This window comes from Cricetulus griseus, unplaced genomic scaffold (genome assembly GCF_003668045.3).
Source record: "Cricetulus griseus strain 17A/GY unplaced genomic scaffold, alternate assembly CriGri-PICRH-1.0 unplaced_scaffold_24, whole genome shotgun sequence".
NCBI classification, from domain to species: domain Eukaryota; kingdom Metazoa; phylum Chordata; class Mammalia; order Rodentia; family Cricetidae; genus Cricetulus; species Cricetulus griseus.
Genome location: NW_023276964.1, coordinates 1,592 through 16,669, shown reverse-complemented (window position 1 = coordinate 16,669; position 15,078 = coordinate 1,592). Strand labels below are relative to the sequence as shown.

The 15,078-nt window shown below is 37.6% G+C and overlaps 1 pseudogene; it reads right to left on the bottom strand.

Moving 5' to 3' along the window:
* Nucleotides 1-1,941: 1,941 nt before the first annotated feature.
* LOC113838965 lies at nt 1,942-14,597 on the bottom strand (annotated as a pseudogene).
* Between the last annotated feature and the right edge of the window lie 481 nt (nt 14,598-15,078).

Genomic DNA, 15,078 nt, shown 5'->3' with positions numbered 1-15,078 from the left:
TGGATATGACTCAGCCTAATTGAAAGGCAGGGTCACACATCTTTACTATCAGTTGCTGTGCCAGGTTCTCATAACCCAAGAAACCCACCCAAGGAGCCAACAATTCTAATGCATATACAAAAGCTTTCTTTTTATTGTCCAAGCTTGCCAACTTGGATCTGTCTCCATGACAGGGAAAGGAGATACCAACAAGCCAAAAACAGAAGCTTTTAAAGGGGCAGATCATCAGGTTGAAGGCCGCTAATTTCAGAGTTTCCATGGTTACTTAAGGTCATTCAAAGTACAGAGTAAAATAGTAACTATAGATGTTAAGCACGATACATTTTAGTAAGATAAGACAGGGCACAGGATTTGGTGGTTATGGTGTCAAAGAGTCTGTCAATTATCCCCTGGTTTGTGGAATCTTTACAACCTTATGACCAGCAACTAACAGACAGGAATTTTGACCCAAGTGGTGGAGGGTCACCTCAGGTACCAGCCATGGTATTCACAGTCACTAGAAGTTCACTTTTCACGTCCTAAGTTTTTAAACTTTTATTAATTTTAATTTTTGGACATTCATCAGTAACGCTAATGACCCCACTGCTTTAACACTCATGAAAAGAAGTAAGCCTCCAACTGTTAAACATTAATAACCAAGGAAATATAATAAAAGCAATTAATAGCAGTACCTGTTAATGCGGCATACCTGGATTTACATCCCAGTAACCACATGTATGCTAGCAATATTCAAAATGCCATTTTTAGGAGTAAAAGCAGTATCATGGTCTCTGTAGTTATTGCATATATATTAGAAGACACTCTTGTGCTGCAAATGAAAGTAATATCATTATTTATAACAGAAATCTAACCCTTATAACCTGGATCCAAGGATATTTATGCTACAAAATATTGTCTCTCATAGTTCCTACTATAACACAGCTGTACCAAGATGTTATTTAATAGAAACATGACAGATGCAGGGATTTTTGATGCTCAGTGTCATGTAAAATTCATAATACTACAAGACATCATTATATCACACTGTCCTTCTCTTATTGGTTCCCTTTCTGGACCTCTTGTTGGACACTAAACATTCGAGTTTCTTATGTCAAATGCATAAAAATAGACCCAGACATCTCTTCTAAATCCCATCCTTCATCTGTATATTATTTCTAATTCTGATATCTTAAGAGCAATATGAAACGATGAAACACAAATCAAAATATTTAATATTTTTCAATATATAAAAGTTTATATAATTGTGTGTGTGTGTGTGTGTGTGTGTGTGTGTGTGTGTGTGTGTGTGTGTGTGATTATATGCACAGGTAAACTGGAAGCCCAGAAGAGACCATCTGATCCTTTGTATAGATTGCTCTATAAAATCCTCAAGACAAGAGATTGATTAATGTCCTCTGCAAGAACATCACATGTTATTAACTGCTGAGACATCATCCCAGCATCTGTAGAGGTCTTTCTATCTGTTTATCAAAATATTACTTTCTCTTCCATGGCCAAGTTTTCTAACTCATTGGATGCATCAGGATCTTCTTCCCTCCTGCCTACAGAGGGAATGTTGTTGTAAATATGTCTGCAATCCAAAGATCCCTGTCTCAAAAATATCTTGTATTTTGCCCCTAATACTCTACCACCATAAAAGTCATTCATTCACTCAGATATTTAATAAGAACAATCAAATATTTTGAACAGTTTTGTAGTTTAAAGTAGAAAAGAATATTTCCAATCTGCACTATTGTCCAATGGCAAGGTCTTCAGAAATAAGTAACTGGGAGAGAGAGTATAGGAGACAATGTAGACAACAGTATTAGACATGTTATGACTAGGCTATATTATAAGAGTAAACAGTGACAGTCATTCAAAAAGAGATAGATCTTGCATTATAATGGAATATTTGCATTATAATGGATATGAGGTAAATATATAATTGAGAGTTAGAATTAATTAAATATCAGTTCTGGAAGATAAATTTTCCTTGACATTTTGAAGACATTTTTCTTGCTGGTCTAACCAAAATTATGTAGCACTTAGGAACAAAGATGCATCCCAGCATCCCAGCACTGGAAGCTAAGATGGAGAAAATTTCCACAGCTACCATGACCTTACCCTTGGTACTATGGTACACAGGGAGGAAAGTGACCCAGACACAGCAGAACAACAGCATGCTGAATGTCAAGAACTTGGCTTCATTGAATGTGTTAGGCAGATTCCTGGACAAAAAGCCACAGTGAAGCTCACCTGAGCTAGGCAGGCCAGGTATCCCAGGACACAGTAGAAGGCAGTGACAGAACCCTTACTGCACACAATGATGATGTGGCCATGCACAGAGTGGGCATCAATACTAACAGAGGGAGGAGATGTTCCCAACCAGACTGCACAGATAATAACTTGGATGAGAGTACAGATGGCAATGATGTAGTTAGGGGCCCCTGAAACCAGAAAGTATCTCATTCTTCTTCCAGGGACTGTGACTTTGAAAGCCAGAAGCACAGTAACTGTTTTGGCCAACACAGTGGAAACAGCCACAGTGAATACAACTCCAAATGTGATTTGCTGCAAGATGCATGTAGCTGTGTTTGGCTGGCCAATGAAGAGGAAGGAGCAGAGGAAACAAAAGAAGAGTGAGATGAGCAAGATGTAACTGAGCTTCCTGTTATTGGCCTTCACAATGGGAGTGTCATGGTGCTTGACAAAGACTCCAAGAACCAGAGCTGTGAATGCAGAGAAGCACAAGGCAACTAAGGCAAGAGTGATCCCCAAAGGGTCTTCATAGGACAGAAATATCACTGCTTTGTGCATGCATTGGTTCTGCTCTATATTGGCGTACTGGTCATCTGGGCACTTCACACACTGATCCACATCTGAGGATGAGAGTAATGAACAATTAATTCACCTTCAGCATTTTTATTGATAGGGCATTTCAGTTACATGTACAGAAAAAGCATTGCAATGTCTGCATTTTGTTGTTGAGAATGTCATAGAAGGACCTTGTTGAATAGAAATGCTTCCATTACATATTGCTCTTTATATCTGTGGGGAACCAAAGCAAAAGTTATCATTTTGTCTATTTAGGTGTATTAATTCCATTATATTATATGATATCAAGAAGTACAGGATTTTTACTGCATTCTGGGAGCTATGAAGAAATAACATATATTGGTGAATTTGCATATGCTAAATTCATTAACCACAGCATTTTTCCTTTGTTTAAAAATCTAAATTAAGAACAAGCTTGTTTTACATGTCAATTCCAGTTCCCTTTCCCTCCCCTCCCCTCCTCTCCTGCCAACCATGAACCCCTTATCTCATTCCGTTTCTGCTCCCCAGGAAGGGTGAGGACTTCCTTGGAGGATCTTCAACTTCTGTCATATCGTTTTGAATGGAGCCTACTCCCCCTCTCATGTATCTAAGCTGAGATAGTATCCAGCTATGTATCTGGCTCCCAAAATCATATATAAAAATAAATATAGAGGCAGGGTACAGTATCATTGTAATGCCTGTTTAAATTGTTTAAAAATTAGTAACAAAATTGTGGTGTTAAGCAGCGAAAACCTATTAGCCTAATAACTTACTGTCAATATTTAATAAATAAACATTTATTAATATGGGATTTATAGGTGAAAGTATTGATTAAATAATTGTGGCTATTTTTGAGTCACTATTAATGCATTATGTGTATAAATATTGAATATATTTACCATATTATTTGTCAATACTCTTCCCCACTTTCCAAAAATTTCAATCAAGTTAACACCATTATAAGATTTCTCTCGATATTGCAAGTAGTTTTCAGTCTCTTCTCAGCTGTTCCTGAAATGTGAACAGTAATAATTTTCTATCTTAATGAATTTTATAGAGGATTTGGATTTGGTTACCAGAAGACACATTACATAGTAAAGAGGATTCATTGTTGTATTCTGTTCTCTGTGGGTGCCAATGCATACATTTCATGCATAAACATATGTATGTACACATACATGCAAAAGTATTAAAATATTTGAAAGATTCAAGACCCAAATCTAATCTACATATAATTTTAGAGGAGATTAATCACTGGAAAGACCTTGTGTGTAATTCTCTCAGACAGCACATTGATTATCTGAACTGTCACTTTGTGAAAATGCCACCTGCTGTGAATTTAAATTGAGTCAAGATGTGGGTCAAAGCATGGGAGTTTGCTCCCAGGGACAGAGCTAATGATCATACTCCTATAAAGCTTAAATTAGGCAAATATTTTATTGTGTTTGTGCAATTCCCTTTCAGACCCCTTCAGCATCCCAGTGTGGAGGGTGGGAGGAATGATCAAAGTGAAGGTTTTATAACTGCCTCAATACTCACTTGTGTCATTTGAGATTTCATTTTCTGGGCAGGGTCTGCATTCAAAGCAGCAGACCGCCATTCCCTCCTGCCAGAGTTTTCTTAAGCCTGGACCACAATCAGCACTGCACACAGAGGGTGGCATCTGAGGAAAATTAGACACGTAGTTATAAGTAAAGTTTCACCTACTTCTTTCATACCTATGCTATGTAGAATGTTTAGTAATTAATAAGGTGATTTTATATACACCAACTGTGTGACAACATGACAAAAGTACAGATTTTAAAAGACATAAAGATGTTTAAATAAAAAATTCTCTGTTTTGGAATAGTCTATCACCCTATCTGTGGAGCATTTTATTAATTGTTAATGGTGGTGTTGTCCCTCAGCTGGGCTTTATGACAAATGCAGGGGGAGCAAGCCATTTAGCCTGTTCCTTCAGGGGCTGTGCTTTAGCTGCAGTCTGCAGATTCCTGCCTGGTCTTTCATTAGTTATAACCCACGAGCTATATCAACTCTTTTTTCCCTTTTTTACATTTGAATTAGAAACAAGATTGTTTTACATCTCAATCCCAGTTTCCATCCCCCCCTCCTCCCCTACCACCATGCAACTAACACCCTACCTATCACATATCCTTTCTGCTCCCCCAGGGAGGGTGAGGCCTTCTATAGGGGGTCATAAGAGTCTATCATATACTTTGGGATAGGGCCTAGACCCAACCCCAAGTATCATGGCTCAGAGAGTATTCCTCTATGTGGATTGGGCTCCCAAGGTCCACACCTATGCTAGGGATAAGTACTGAACTACTAGAGGAGGTCTGGTAGATTTCCGAGGTTTCCTCACTGAAACCCATGTTCCTGAGGTCTAAATCAGTCCCATGTTAGCATCTCAGCTATCAATCTGGGGACCAAGAACACCCTTATGTTCAGGTCAGCTGTTTTGGGGGGTTTCACCAGCCTGGTCTGGACCCCTTTGCCCATCACTCATTCTTCTCTGCAACTGGATTCCAGTTCTGTTCAGTGATTAGTTGTCGGTGTTGGCTTCTACTTCCACCAGCTGCTGGATGAGGGCTATTGGGTGGCATATAAATCAGTCATCAATCTCATTATCAGGGGAGGGCATTTAATGTAGCCTCTCCTCTGTTGCTTAGATTGTTAGCTGGTGTCACTTTTGTAGATCTCCAGCCATTTCTGTAGTGCCTGATTTCTCTGTAAACCTAAATCTCTCCCTCTATTATTGTATCTCCATTCTTGTTATCTTCTATTCTTCCCCTGAGTCTAACTTTCTGCTCCCTCATGTCCTCTGCATTCCTCCTCTTCTTCCCTTCTCATTCTCCTAGCTCCCTCCCCGATCTTCCCATGCTCTAAATTTGCTCAGGGGATCTTGACGCTTTCCTCTTCTCCAGGGGACAATGTTTGTCTCATTTAAGTTCCTCCTTGTTTACTAGTTTCTCTGGCAGTGTGGATTATAGGCTGGTAATCCTTTATGTCTAAAATCCACATATGATTGAGTACATATCATAATTGTATTTTTGGGATTGGGTTACCTTGCACATAATGGTTACTTTTAGTTCCATCCATTTTCCTGCAAATTTCAAGATTCCGTGGTTTTTTTTTTCTGCTGAGAAGTACTCCATTGTGTAAATGTACCACATTTTATCTATCCATTCTTCAGTAGAGGGGCATCTATGCTGCTTCCAGTTTCTGGCTATTACAAATAGTGCTGCTATGAACATCGTTAAACAGATGATCTTGTTGTATGGATGTGCTTCTTTTGGGTGTATCCTGAGGAGTGGAATTGTTGGATCTTGTGGTAGACTGATTCCCATTTTCTTGAGGAGTCACCATATTCCAAAGTGGCTGTACAAGTTGGCACTCCCACCAGCAGTGGAGAAGTGTTCCCCTTTCTCCACATCCTCTCCAGCATAAACTGTCATTGGTGTTTTTGATTTTGGCCATTCTGACAGGAGTAAGATGGTATCTCAGGGTTGTTTTGATTTGTATTTCCCTGATGGCTAAGGATGTTGAATACTTTCTTATGTGTTTTTCAGCCATCTTAGATTCCTCTATTGAGAATTGTCTATTTAGTTCTGTACCCCACTTTTTAATTGGATTGTTTGGTGTTTTGGAGACTAGCTTCTTGAGTTCTTTGTATATTTTGGAGATCAGCCCTTTGTCAGATGTGGGGTTGTTGAATATCTTTTCCCAGTCTGTGTGCTGCCGTTTTGTCTTGCTGACTGTCTCCTTTGCCTTACAGAGGCTTCTCAGTTTCAGGAGGTCCCATTTATCAATTGTTGATTTCAGTGTCTGTGCTACTGGTGTAATGTTCAGGAACCTGTCTCCTGTAAGAATTAATTCAAGGGTATATTCCACTTTATCTTCTAATAGATTCAGGGTGGCTGGGTTTATGTTGAGGTCTTTGATCAATTTTGATTTAAGTTTTTGCAGGGCAAAGGCTTGTGTCTGTCTGTAGTCTTCTACATGTATGAATCCAGTTATGCCAGCACCATTTGTTAAAGATGTTCTCTTTGTTCCATCACATGAATTTGGATTGTTTGTAGAAAATCAGGTGGATTAAAATCAGGGTTTTCAACTCAATTCCATTGGTCTACCTGTCTATTTTTGTGACAATACCAAGCTGTATTCAGGACTATAGCTCTGTAATAGTGCTTGAAGTCAGGAATGGTCATGCCTCCTGACTTCCAGAAGTTTCTCTATTGTACAGGGTTGTTTTGGCTATCCTGGGTCTTTTTTTTCTCCATATAAATTTGAGAATCGTTCTTTCAGGTTCTGTGAACAATTGCGTTGGGATTTTGATGGGGATTGCAATGAATCTGTAGATTGCTTTTGGCAAGATTGCTATTTTTACTTTGTTGATCTTACCTATCCAAGCGCATGGGAGTTCTTTCCATTTTCTGTTATCTTCTTTAATTTCTTTCTTTAGAGACTCAAAATCTTATGGTACAGGTCTTTAACTTTTTTGGTTAGTGTTACCCCAAGGCATTTTATGTTGTTTGTGGCAATTGTAAAGGGTGATGTTTCTTTGATATCTTTCTCTACCATTGTGTCATCAGTATGTAGTAGGACTACAGATATTTTTGAGTTAATCGTGTATCCTACCACTCTGCTGAAGGTGTTGTTAAGGTGTAGGAGTTCCCTGGTAGAGTTTTTGGGTCACTTACGTAGACTATCACATCATCTGCAAATAGTGAGAGTTTGACTTCTTCCTTTCTGATTTGTATTCCCTTGATCTCCTTTTGTTGTCTTATTGCTCTAGCCAGATCTTAAGTACAATATTGAAGAGGTATGGAGAGAGTGGACAGCCTTGTCTTGTCCCATTTTTTAGGGGAATTTCATTGAGATTCTCTCCATTTAGTTTGATGTTGGCTGTAGGCTAGCTATATGTTGCTTTGATTATGGTAAGGTATGTTTGTGTTATCCCTGATCTCTCCAAGACCTTTATCATGAAGGGGTGTTGGATTTTGTCAAAGGCTTTTTCAGCATCTAGTGAGATGATCATGTGTTTTTTTTCCTCAGTCTGTTTATATAGTGGATTACATTGATGGATTTTCATATGTTGAACCATCCTTGCATCCCTGGAATAATGTCTACTTGATCATGGTAGATGATTTCCCTGATGTGTTTTTGGATTCGATTTGCCAGGATTTTATTGAGAATTTTTGCATCAAAGTTCATGAGGAATATTGGTCTATAGTTCTCTTTCTTGGTTGTCTTTGTGTAGCTTGGGTATCAAGGTAATTGAAGCCTCATAAAAGGGGTTTGGCAATGACCCTTCTGCTTCTGTTACATGGAATGTTTTGAGGAGAATTGGTAATAGCTGTTCCTTGAATTTCTGGTAGAATTCTGCACTGAAGCCATCTGCCCCTGGGCTTTTTTTTGGTTGGGAGACTTCGGATGATTGCTTCAATTTCATTAGGGTTTATAGGTCTATTTAAGTTGCTTATCTGTTCTTGATTTAAGTGAAGTCTGTCCAGAAAATTGTCCATTTCCTTTAGGTTTTTGAATTTTGAGGAATATAAGTTTCGAAGTATGACCTGATGACTCTCTGTATTTCCTCTGTGTCTGTTGTTATATCCCCCTTTTCATTCCTAATTTTATTAATTTGCATGTTCACTCTCTGCTGTTTGGTAAGTTTGTATAAAGGTTTGTCTAACGTGTTGATTTTCTCGAAGAACCAACTCTTTGTTATCTTGATTCTTTGTATTATTCTCCTCATTTCCATTTTATTGTTTTCAGCCCTCAATTTGATTATTTCCTGGCATCTGCTCCTCTGGGGTGTATTGGCTTCTTTGTTTTCTAAAGCTTTCAGTTGTGCTGTTAATTCTCTAGTGTGATTATTCTCCTGTTTCTTCATGTGGGCACTTAGTGCTATGAACTTTGTTCTTAGCACTGCTTTCAAAGTGTCCCATAGGTTTGGATGTGATGTCTCCACATTCTCATTGAATTCTAGGAAATCATTAATTTCTTTTTTTATTTCTTCCTCGACCCAGTAATTGTGCAATTGGGTGTTACTTAATTTCCATGAGTGTGTAGGTTTTTTGTAATTCATGTTGTTGTTGAATTCTAACTTTAAAGCATGGTGGTCTGATAAGACAGATGGGGTTATTTCAGTTTTTTAGTACTTGTTGAGCATATGTCTCTAAGTATTTGAAACATATCACTTTTACTCTCCAACTTTAAGAGTATTCTCAGATTGATGACTACCTTGATTATCATTCCTGGTGCCTTCATCCAGTAGCTGATCAAAGCAGAAACAGAAGCACAAAGCTAAACACTGAGCCATATTTCTGGAATCCAGTTCCAGAGTAAGAACTGGGATGAGCAAAGGAGACAAGACCGTGCAGGAGAAACCCACAGAAACAGTTCACCTGACCTAGTAAGAGCATGGAGACTCTAGTCTTAAATCTGGGGATCTAGCATTGGACCAAACCAAGCTCTCGGAAGTGGTTGCCATCTAGGAAGCCAAGACTCTCTCTGGGACCTCTAACAGAGGAGCCAGTGTTTATGCCTTGTGCACTAATGGACTTTGGGAGCCCAATCCATTTGGAGGGATACTATTGCAGTCCAGACACAGGAAGAAGGCCTCGGCCCTCCCTCAAATGATGTGATGGAGTTTGACTGTCCCTCATGGAGGGCCTCACTATCCCTCGGGAGGTTGTGGCAGGTGGTTTGGGGGATTGGTGGGGAGGATGTGAGAGTGAGAGAATGGGGAGATGCTTTTGTAAAAAAGAGTGCTTCTAAAAAAAAGAGCATTCCCAGTAAAATCTGCTGTTATCCAGATGAATCCTTTTATAACTCGAACGTCTCTCCTGCAGTCTTCAAATTTCATTCTTTTTAGAATAAAATTTTTAAATAAAATAAAGCAAAGGATTCTTCTTTCTGATGGTGACTCTTTGGTATTTAAATGACTATCAAATATACATGGCTACATATTATGCTTTATTTTAGATCTGTAATCCTAATTTTACTGGATATAATGTTAATGAATTTAGTGTTTCCTTCTGCTCTTGGACCCATGGTGTATAAATTTGATCTTTATTCATATTGCCTTGATGTCCTAGGCTTTTTATTCCTATACTAATATTTTGTCATATTTTGATTTTTCTATTTTGACTCCTGTTCTTCAAGTCTTCCATCCTGTCTTCAACTTAAAATACTCTCTTGTGAGTATTTTAACTGAGGGTTTTATTTTATTTTTTTGCTCTACATTTATATAATTGAGTTTCAACTTTTTTATTACTTTGTACCTTTATAGAAATCTTTTGTGACATGATCATTAACTATCTAATTGTATACAAGTTTTCATGGTCTCATTGCTTCTCCAAGAAATGATTTGTGTCCTCTTTAATTTTTCTGAACCACTCTAATAATTAGTCTTGTATTTCCTTGTTCAGTATTTCATTGAACCTACTCTCCTTTAAGTTTATGACTGTATGATTTTTGAGTCATGTTGCTTTGATACCTTCCTCTACATTTGTTTTTGTTTGATTTTTACATTTTAATTTGCATTTCTGAAAGCAGAGCACTGGTTTGATTGTTTTTAATCCTCTGTATTCTTCTGGTAAATGATTTGCAATGCTTAAGCGAGATGTGGTTATGATAGACAGGCACTTCCATTGCTGCTTGCTATGTGAATATATAGATCAGTAGCTAAACCTTCAGCTTATATGTTCTTTTCCCTGAGCATGACCATTCTCACAATTGGGGAAAGAACAAAACTCTAAGATTCATAATATCAAGGTAGCCTGAGATATCACCAGATTTATCTTGAAGATTTGCTGAAATTACTTTCTTTAAAAATCAACCAATTTTTACTAGGCAGTTTGTATTGGATTACACCCACCCATATCAGACATCATCCCTATAAAATACCCATGATCAATAAGGGGTATTTCATTTACAAATTTCCTCAAAGCCATTTTTAACTAACAATGCTCCAAATAAGGAGAAGAAAACTAGAAACTAACTCATTAGCTTGGTTGAACTATAAAATAATTAAGCAAGCAAGGTATCTCTAGTGATACAATAATTTTATAGTGTATGATTCAGAGCTGGAGACAGGACTCAGTTTTAAGTATTGAATCCTGCTCATGACTAGGACTCAAGTTTGATTTATAGCATTCACTGTGTGGAATTAATTTTTCTCCATTACCTAGGGACTTGAATAACTCTTCTGTCATCAATATGACCCATAGTCACAGCAGTTGCAAGCATACATCAGGACAAAACACCCCTGCCCACAAAAAAGAAAAACAAAAGAAAAAGCAAGATAATAATTCATAGAATATCAAATATGCATCCTGAAAATGTTAATCTATGGTTAAATGTATTCACAATATAGGAACTCTTTGTTAAAATTATTAAATTCAATTAAATAATAAAAATGTATTGTTTGTGTAATTTTAATTTCTCCATCCTTACAACAGCCTAATTATTCAACATCTGTACCCAAGATTCAGCACAAGGAAAGAAACCACTCTATGTTAATCAGTATGCTACCAAGTGAATATTTCTCACTTTACTTGAAATTATATTATATCATTTTTACAGCTGACTTATATTCATATTTATAATAAGAATCAGGATTGGATATCATAAAATGCACTGTATGCATGTTGGAAATACTCAGAAGATTAATAAAGTGTCATATCAAAGACTAGAAAAGGAGAAGATTAAAGTAGGAGATTGATATTGGTTCATAATATGAAAATTTATTACATTAAGTATCTAGGAAACGCAGATATTCCCACTTGACAGTGTTATTGCTGTGTAATGAAAATCATTACAATTTTGTAAGACCCACCTGTCTATTTCCTGTCGCCCACACTATCATGTCTTCATATACATGGAGCTGCTGATCTTCTGTAAGATATGGTCTATACTGTCCTATCTTCACCTTAAATCTAAGGCCATGTGGGAAATTCCAAATCTGGAAAATGTCATACTCTTCCTGAAGTTCTTCTTTTGGGTTCAAATTCACTCTGTCCCCAACAGGATTTGTGAATTGGGTCTTCTTCAGAAATGCATTCACCTGTAAGACAGACATCCTGTTTGCCCTTTTCTGAAGAAAATTTCTGATTTTGTCTTAAAGGCAACATTATGGCAGCTGCCCATGGGAGAAATCTCAGCAAAAGTAAATGGATAAAGATTATAACAATGTTCCTTGAATTATACTTCCCTCATAAGAACCTGCCAAACACATAGAGACATATATGCAGACACCATACAAAGATACGCAATGCATTCATACACACACACACACACACACACACACACACACACACACACACGAAATAGACAGACTCACATCTATCAAGAGACAGCACAAAATACTGGCACACGTATTTTTGTGAAACATGCACATAGATACATACCTTGAATTCCTATACATATGGAGGCAAACATACACAGGCATATTCATCCAAACATACATATGAAAACACAAATACAGGGGTGCACACATACCAGAATACATACAGGGAAACGCACACAGGTACAAAAACCAATAGACAAACAGAAAAATTTATCCACACATCAGGAGACAGACAGACAGACAGACAGACAGACACACACACACACACACACACACACACACACACACACAAAGATACAGAAAGGCATATAAACATATGTGTAAGAACACAAATGGAAATGAACACACACATACATAGATAGATAGATAGATAGATAGATAGATAGATAAAGTTTCATGCAGAAACATTCACTGCCAAGTATACACAGGTAGATACACACAGGATAAAAATACCCATGCAGAAAGACACAGACTAATTTGTTATCAATTACACAGGAAAACAGACAAATGGTCATAGAATCCTCTATATGAAGACAGACACAGAGATGAACAGAAAAACACAAAAATGCACACATGTAGAGTGATAAACCTCCAGTGTCACACATTAATGCACAAGTATATACTGAAATGAATCACAGGAATATTGCCTGTTTAATAACTATCAGAATGCCACTGCTTGGGGAAAAATCAGTAGAGAACACTTATGAAAATGATTCTCTACACTATTTACAACATTATTGATAATTAATGTACACAGACCTCATCTAATAACTGGGAGAATTCATGAGAAAGGAATGATGATGTTTATAATATTAGAACAGTTGTTATGATATTCAGATGCTTAGTAACAAACTGCTCATTGTCCTTGATGCATTTTGTCTTCTCCTTTGCCTTTGTATTGTACCAAACTCTAGATGTACTCCCTCAGCCAAAAAAATGCTCAGACAGCATTCTTTTGTTAGGAATACTTCCTAGTACACTGAGTTTGGTCATCTGAAAGACTCCTAAAGACATGACATTGCTGACACCAAATATCATCCAATAGAAGAAATATTACCTTCAAGCAGTGAGAACCATGTCCTTGCCCATTGTCCATGGACGGATTTTCTACTTGTTGAAGAAACATCGCATGTAGTGCATGGGCCAGAGCATACACAGCATTGTATATGTCATAAAGGCCATCACTAAAGGACATGTCGAAAGTCTGTACCACTAGCCATTCCATGGAGTTATTCATTAGTGTCTTATAGTTGGATGTGGAGGCTGCACAGTTGAAGCTCATCCAATCCATCGTTGCAAGGTACTCATCTGTGTATTTTATAGGATTCATTGTCTGGACAAAATTTTTAAAGCCAGAAATCTCACCATGATGGTGTGCAAATGCTAGAGTCATATATGATGAGTCAAACAAGAAGTCTCTTTTATTTGTAGTCACATCCCACTGTGAGGTGATGACCCATAATCTCTGTAAACCTCGGGATTCCCACATTTGAAAGCTCATAGCAAGAGTACTGTCTGAGTCACCATAAATGATAACAACATTTGTGGATGATGCCTTGATTCGGTTATAATACAGTTCAGCTCTTGACATATATAACTGCATGTTGATTGGAATCATATTTACAAAGGCAAAGCAGACTGTATTTTTTTCCAACTCTCTTCTCAAATATGAGAAAAATTGGGTACCCTGATCGTTGTCTGAGATGACCAGCCCTACCCAGTTCCAGCTGAAGTGAAGTATGACGGAGACCATAGCCAAGGCTAGAGATGTGTCCTTGGGCGCCATCTGATACAGATAGGGAAATTTTTCATGATCACTTAGGATTGGATGGAAGGGTCCATAGGTAAGCTGTATGACCTAGGATGGAGGGAGCATCATGAGGTACCATGCACTCCTAAGAACTTGTAAAGATGTGTTTTTCCTGCAAAGAGATCTAGAAAACCCCTTTGCCTAATTCCCTTAACTAGTAATTCTTCCCTCATCTGTATTACAAATAAGGAAATGTGGACAGCCCATCATTCTCTGAATAGTACTCATGAGCTACATGGATTGACATAAATGTAAGTCTAGTCCTCTGCTAACACAGTTTTCCAGTATCTGGAAATGGTATCCATGAGGTCACAATTTCAGTCAAACACAACCCATAAAATTTTTACCTGTTGGGATTTCCAGAGTTCCAGGTATGCACGAATTATCACAGACGCTTCCCAGTTTGGTCCTGTAAGCATCACAATACACATGATATCTTCCTCACAGATATAATTAGGGATAAAACCAGGGTCATGTCCCCAAAGTCTACTGAGACTGTACAATTGAGACATGCTCAAACAATTGTCTTCATAGCAATCAAATACTAAGGATTTATTTGGTAACAGATCAGGGTTCCTGTTGACCTCATCCATGGTAAAAGCCAAGGCCAGTGCAAGCTTGTAGTTCTCAGTTGGTGTTCTGTAAAATGGCACAGTGTTTAATATGGACAGAGAAAACACACAATTATTTGTATCCAACACAAGGACGAACCTCCCTCAAATATTGACACAAATATCTTCTTTTGTGAGGATGGAAAGATATAAGAACTTGGAAGCTTACAAAAGTTTTGAAGCCCATGGGGCTGCATCTCCCATGAATGAGATGCTTTCTTGACATCCCACACAGAAATCTTTTTCCATCTCTGTTTTGTTAGTGTTGCCTTACAAGGTATAGACATGACATATTCATTGACCAAACAGTAAACACAGCCATCTTCACATTGATCTTATAGAGTAATATAAAAATGCACATGATATGTTAGCTAAAGAGTTTATATCAATTTCTAATGAAAATTACTGAAATGTCTAAAGTTGACAAAGAATCTCAGATGAGTACACAATAGTCTTTAAGGAGCAACATTTGGCTATGGGCTTTCAGCTCATGACAATTAGTCGACAAT